Source organism: Leptonotus elevatus, chromosome 22, assembly GCF_054856555.1.
Source record: "Leptonotus elevatus isolate MCC_2025b chromosome 22, RoL_Lele_1.0, whole genome shotgun sequence".
In the NCBI taxonomy this organism is placed as follows: Eukaryota; Metazoa; Chordata; class Actinopteri; order Syngnathiformes; family Syngnathidae; genus Leptonotus; species Leptonotus elevatus.
In genome coordinates this window covers 3,048,441-3,054,832 of record NC_141260.1, presented here as the reverse complement: position 1 = coordinate 3,054,832, position 6,392 = coordinate 3,048,441, and the positions used below count along the sequence as shown (strand labels likewise).

Below are 6,392 nucleotides of genomic sequence, written 5' to 3'. Positions count from 1 at the left end.
GATGTAGCCCAGCTGATGTTCTCCACAAGAGGAGTTGGCAAAAACAGCTTCATTGCAGGGAAAAGTGTGCATAATCAGAGGTACTTTAGAAGACACTTCATTTTTATGGAACTACCACATTCATAACCTTGTAAGTTTACAGGGTGAGTAAAAAAAAAAGAAAAAATAATACGCCAAAATCTATGCAATATTAAAAAATAATAACAACAACAACACAGAAAACTTCCGGTTAGACACATGTAAATACATTCAAATTATTCTTGTTTTTGAAGTGGTTAATGTGGCCACCACCAGCAGCACGGGCAACATCTAGCCTATTTGAAAAAGAAAAAAGAATGAACTGAATGAAAACTTCACTTAGCAGTCGATGGCTGTAATTGGCCTGGCAGAACCTCTGTGTGTTTGATTTTATTTTTTTCTTCTTGTGGTGGTATGTTAAAGACAAAGTTTATGTTCCACCACTTCCATCAAATATCAATTACATGAAAGACCAAGTAACAGTTGCAATCAACATTGGCAACTTACGGTTGTCTTTACTGCCAGTGGTAAACACTAACACTTGTAAAACCTAAAAACTTGAAGCTATTTACGACACAAGTCCAAGCTACAGTTTTTCATTTTTGCAATATCGCATGATTTTAAATTTTCATTTGATTTGTAGCTTTATAGGATATCCCCTTGAGATGCAACATCTAATTTTCAAAGGTGACATTCCAACACATACAAATAGTAATAATGTACAAAATAAAGGTAAAGAATTCTGCTATGTTCTTTTTTTTAATCACCCTTACTTTCTCATTACTTGAAATTAATGGAATGTTTGTTTCATTTATGAAACTGCATTTATCATTTTAAACTACTTTTTTTGTTGATAATAGAAAAAAAACATTTGCCATTGAAATGCTTAAATTTAAAAGGATTTAGAACAATTCAAACATGCTCTCAAAAATGATTAAATAATTAATTGGATAGCCAAGTAGTTGATTAATTGTTGCACCCAGTTGCTTGTTTGTCCAAATATGATTCACTTTTTTACATGGTTTAAAATGTCTTCTTTAATTAAAAAAAAAAAGGGGGGGGGGCACAATTACATTGACATTACAGAATTGAACGTCTTTGGCGAGATGTCTACACAGCAGTCACTTGCCTCTACTATGCTGCGTTGCACCAAATGGAGGAAGATGATCTCCTGGACCTGTCCAGCAGTGTTCACCTTTTCTGCTGCCATTATGTCTTCATTCCTCGCCTCCAAGCCCAGCTTGATGTTTTTAAAGATGGCTGGGACAGTCATCCCATGAGCAGCGAGGGAAATCGTACCCCGAACCAACTGTGGCACATGGGACTGCACTATAATGTACAAGAGTCTAATGATGTTGTAAGTACTTTTAAAAAATTGGTAAGCAAAACTTACTTTAAACAGTAGACAATGAATTGTTTTTCATATCAACTACAGGATTTGAACATCCCCCTAAACTGGGAGAGTAGTGGCCTTGTGTCCAGCAACACCGACTCTTGTGTCTATGTGCCTGAAACTGACTGCCCTTTGACACCTCAAGAACTGGCTGGACTCCATGCTGCTGTGGATCCAGCAGGACCTTCTACACGCATGGGAGTAGACCATTATTTGGCTGCAGTGAACTACATGCACAGTATAAACTATGTGTAGGGTCTAGCCAAGCGCTTCTGGGCTGTTATTTGTTTAAAACTGCCTGCACTAAATTACATTTTATAATTTAGTGCTATATATTGTCTTTTCGTACAAATTGACAATGAACTGTAATAAGAACCTATCTAGCAAAACATCAGAACTACATTATTTAAAGTAATGAAATAAAGATTTTGATCTATACCAAACCAAAACCAGTATCAGTTGTGGCGATGCAGTTCTTTAAATGGTCACTGAATTCTGTGTAATGGCTGTAGTGGCCAGGTAACTTTAAGTTTTGGAAGCATGTAGAAGACGTGGGATGTTCCGCTCTCACCACCTCCACTTTCATATCTGGCATGGATATCTCCCATCCCACCCAGAACTTCAGGAGTCTTTTAAGATTCTCTTGAGACTCTAAAAAAAAAGGAGAAAAAAAAGTGGAATTAAGTAACAATAATCAATTAGATAACTGTTTTTATAATTTAATTTAAGTCTTTTTTTGAGAAAAAAACAGGTTCTGCAACATCTGGGAAAAAAAGTGATCCCTGCTAGAGGATGATCATTTAAGAAAATCAAATCACAGATGTATCTATAAATTAAAATTCTGCCTTGTAGCAATATGTGTATGCTTATGCTTAATACTCATAATACAACTTGTGTTCATAAACAAGAAAAAATGGTTAAAAAAACCTTGATTTTCAACCACATTTGAAAATCTGCATTTATGCATTACAAAATGTGCACAAATATCAACATGTAATTTACCTGTCCTCACAAACTGACGCAAGTACCCCATTATTCTACATCTACAGTCAACGGAGTAACCATCTTCATCGTCCAACCCAGATTCCTCAGGCCATTTGATTAGGTCCAAAACAACCTAGGACAGCAAATGAGACAATCATTATGGCACCATAGTTGGCATTGAACCAATTCATTCTATTTTACAATTTTCTCTCTAATTTATACATATGGTCAATCCACACATGGGTGTTAATTGTGTGAAGGCTGATGTTGTGGTCTCAACAGCCTAACAATGAAATGTGTATCCTGCTGAGGAGAACATGTGATTGTTGATTTCTCATCAGACTTTGTTCAAGGTTGGAATTGTTCACTGAAAATGATTCCAAATCAAAATTTCCTTGGAACAAGGAAAAAACATTAAAAATGTTTGCATAACTGAACATATGATGACGAATATTCAATAATATAACCCTAACCCTAAGCAAACACTCTCCCTCTCATTTGGATATGGGCTTAAAGGTTGTATCTAACTGTGCGTCAAAGGTTTGCATGCAAGGGACTGTGCATGTAGCGAGTTTTTCTTTGTTGTCAGTTTTTAATTATTATTTATTCTAAGGTTGCAAAGATGTTCTCAAGACACTTGCAAAGTATATTTACGGCACCAAACATTCTATGTAAATCGCAAAGGAATAATGAACATGTTGAAATTTCTTTGCGAGTGTCTGCCACACAGCGGCCGAAATGAGTTTCTTCCGTTGGGTGTCCGGGCTTTCCCTTAAGAGATTTGGTGAGAAGCTCAGTCATCCGGGAGGGACTCAGGGTCGAGCCGCTGTTCCTCCGCGTGGAAAGGAGCCAGTTAAGGGGGCTCGGGTATCTGGTTCGGAAGCCTCCTGGACGCCTTCCTGGAGAGGTGTTCCGGGCATGTCCCACCGGCGGCAGACCCTGGGGACGACCCAGGACATGCTGGAGAGACTATGTCTCTGGGCTGGCCTGGGAACGCCTTGGGATCCAGCCGGAGGAACTGGTTCAAGTGGCTGAGGAGGTCTGGGCTTCCCTCCTAAAGCTGCTGCCCCCGTGAATCCGACTCCGGATTAGCGGTAATAAATGGATGGATGGGTGGTGGGTCTGGCAAACATCTTTGCAACCTTGAACTAACCCTAATGAAAAAATAAATATTTTTTTGTTTTGCCAGACTGTCACATCAAATCAAAATTGATATAGCTCCTTTCATACATTACATTGCAACTCAAAAGCGTTGAGTGAGTAAAACATCCATAGTACAGCACAAAGAAAACCCTAACCTTCCCCCCAACATGCCCATGAGCAGGCTCACTCAAACTCGCACAACCTTTAAAAAAAAGTGTAATTAAGTTATCTGGTCAATCTTGACCTAATGAATTCCGTTTGCATTCCCATAAATTCCAGTTAATTCCCATGCAAAAAAATTTATTTTGAAAATTACAGACATTTTGGAATCCTAGACATGCTTCATTGAATACCTCCACACTGCACTCAGACTTTGTTTCTGTTGGAAAAACTGATGCCACTGCATCGGGTCGAGACTCCAATAACAGCATAATGAGGGTTTCTTTTAGTCCTTGCTTCAGCTGTTTGAGTTGGCGGGAGTTTCGGCCGAGCACCCTAAAGTATCACAGGGGTGAGTGAGGTATGGATGAAGGGACTCCAAGTAAATATATACATGCAGTAAATTCAATTCAATTATTACTCTGTGCACATTCAAACACTGGTCTGTATATATTGCTGTACAGCCGATCGCCCATACACACCGTGCAAGCCATTGGAGCCACAGGGCGACCATCTTACCTCTCCCATCCTGAGAGAAGACTACTATATATACTATAGGTATACATACAGATTAGACATATACAGCTCCTAGGCTCTTAGTGTCGGGCCGGGAGGCAGGTGTGGCAAGGTGGTCACAATTTTTTTAACAAGTGGACACTGGACAGTATGTGCTGCTTTGACGACCCCTTTTTTCTTTTATCGCTCAGTTCTTTAGACCCCAATATTAGATTTGGCAGAGGCATCTTTTGTTGAGTTAGTTATAATTAATTTATTAAAAAATGTACAATTTTCCTCCTACAACCCTCATTAAGCATATAATGTATACATGTATTTAAGGCAAGTTGTAAAATGTCTGAAGTCCTCTTGTTTATGTTTAATAAATTTATAAACATCGTAAATCAAATGTTCTCCAATTTCAATACGGTAAATATATTCGAGGATCGTGTGTGACATAATGTTCATTGTGACATATTGTGATGGCTGCGAGATATCAGGAGGGTATAATTTGATGCTCAAAGCCTGGTTTCCAGTTGATGCTGACAGGGTTTGTGAGGCTCACTTTATTACCGGTAATTACTTGAGCCTATAGATTTGTTATTTGGAGAGGATTTAAAAAACGAAGAAATCGAGTTTGTGCAGTAGCTATAAAAAAACACTAAGTCATATTTCTTTTTCAGTCTTATTCAGGTGTTCCAAAGCATGATCAACAGCCACCCTGACTTGTTCCTCGCCTTGAAATGGGCGATATTGTTTGACGTCTCATCTATACAGCGCGACTGAGCCCGCTATCATTTTCTGTCACACAACCAACCGCGCATGCGCAAACATTTTTCATCAAAGATCCTCCTATAGGATTGTATGCCGAGAAACATTTCTTGAGAGTAATAATATGGAATTGGCCTATCGGCTATCCAGTTACATATACAGAGGTAATGTGTAAAATGTACATTTATCAAAGCATGATATACTGTTAGATAGGAGACACTTAAGTAGGACAACTTTTGATGGATATAACGCTAGTCAGCCACACTTACTGCATGCTGAAGTAGATTGTGAAGGAGCCAGGTGCTGTTACTAGCCGTTAATATAGGCATGTCCCATGCCAATGCCAGGTCATTAACAGCCGTTGTCTGACACTCATTGAGTCCTCTTTTTTCACTTGTTTCTTCCTTTCCAGCAGATTCTTGATTCTCAAACAGCTTTAAAAAGAAAATACCGCACATTTATTTCCAATAAATTACATTTAAAAAGTAAAAGTATAGTCCATATTTTTTCATTGAATGACAATGTTTTCCAATGGATAACCTTGCACTTTACCGTACTTACCGGGCGTATGGTCTCCCTGATGTCCATGTCTGCCACATCTTCTAACATGATTGTCGCTGTCTGTGGTGATTTACCAAGCAACACATGAATTACTGCTGGGCTAATACCTAACAGACAAGGGCCCCCATGAAGGAAAGAATGCCCAATCATTCTTCCTGCCATGACAAACAGGTCATTCTGTGCAAATACTTGGGAAGTGGCAGGAATTAAATGATCTGGTTGGCCTTCAAACAGCACAGTGCCGCATGCGGTTCCTATAAAAAATTAAAAAAAATGTTAATGGGGTTTGCCATTTTATGTTTAATACGGTTATAATAACCACATGATTGCAATTTCCTGCCTATGATTGTGTATTAATCTTTAGATTGACAGATTTGTCATGTGTTATGGCTATGCTGTCTGTTGTTAGTTATTCATAGTATAGCTGAATGATAACTTGTATTTGCTGAATGATTAATTTACAATAATTTGCAATATAATCACTGACCATAACTAAAGCTGTCTGCCAGGATGGTGCACGTAATTCCTTCATAAGATCATGAGTCAATTATCTAACATTTATGTTCTATTTTGCCTTGCAACTTAAATAAACAAACTTTAGTGGAGTTGGGCCAGTGTCTTTAGGATTCTTTAAGACCTACCGCAATCAAGTTTGAAACCATGTTGTAACTTGTGCATTATCATACTGAAGAAGTGTCTGTTAACCCCTTCTCCAATGGCCACATCTCCTAAAAACACAAGCAATCACATCCATCTTTCAGGTCATGGGTTTTCTGGCCTTCAAATTTGTATTTTTCATGTTTTCATATGTTCATGTGGGATTGCTGTTGTTACAGCATTGTACTCCCACAATAAAAATATTCATGCA

At 38.4% G+C, this 6,392-nt stretch overlaps 1 long non-coding RNA gene across 1 annotated transcript; it reads right to left on the bottom strand.

The window, feature by feature from the left end:
* Window positions 1-2,427: 2,427 nt before the first annotated feature.
* On the bottom strand, window positions 2,428-5,392 carry LOC147155414 (uncharacterized). The gene is made up of 3 exons (XR_015092354.1): window positions 5,233-5,392; window positions 3,892-4,033; window positions 2,428-2,528 (listed from the first exon to the last, which is right to left on the bottom strand). It is a non-coding gene; the product is annotated as an uncharacterized LOC147155414 (long non-coding RNA).
* Between the last annotated feature and the right edge of the window lie 1,000 nt (window positions 5,393-6,392).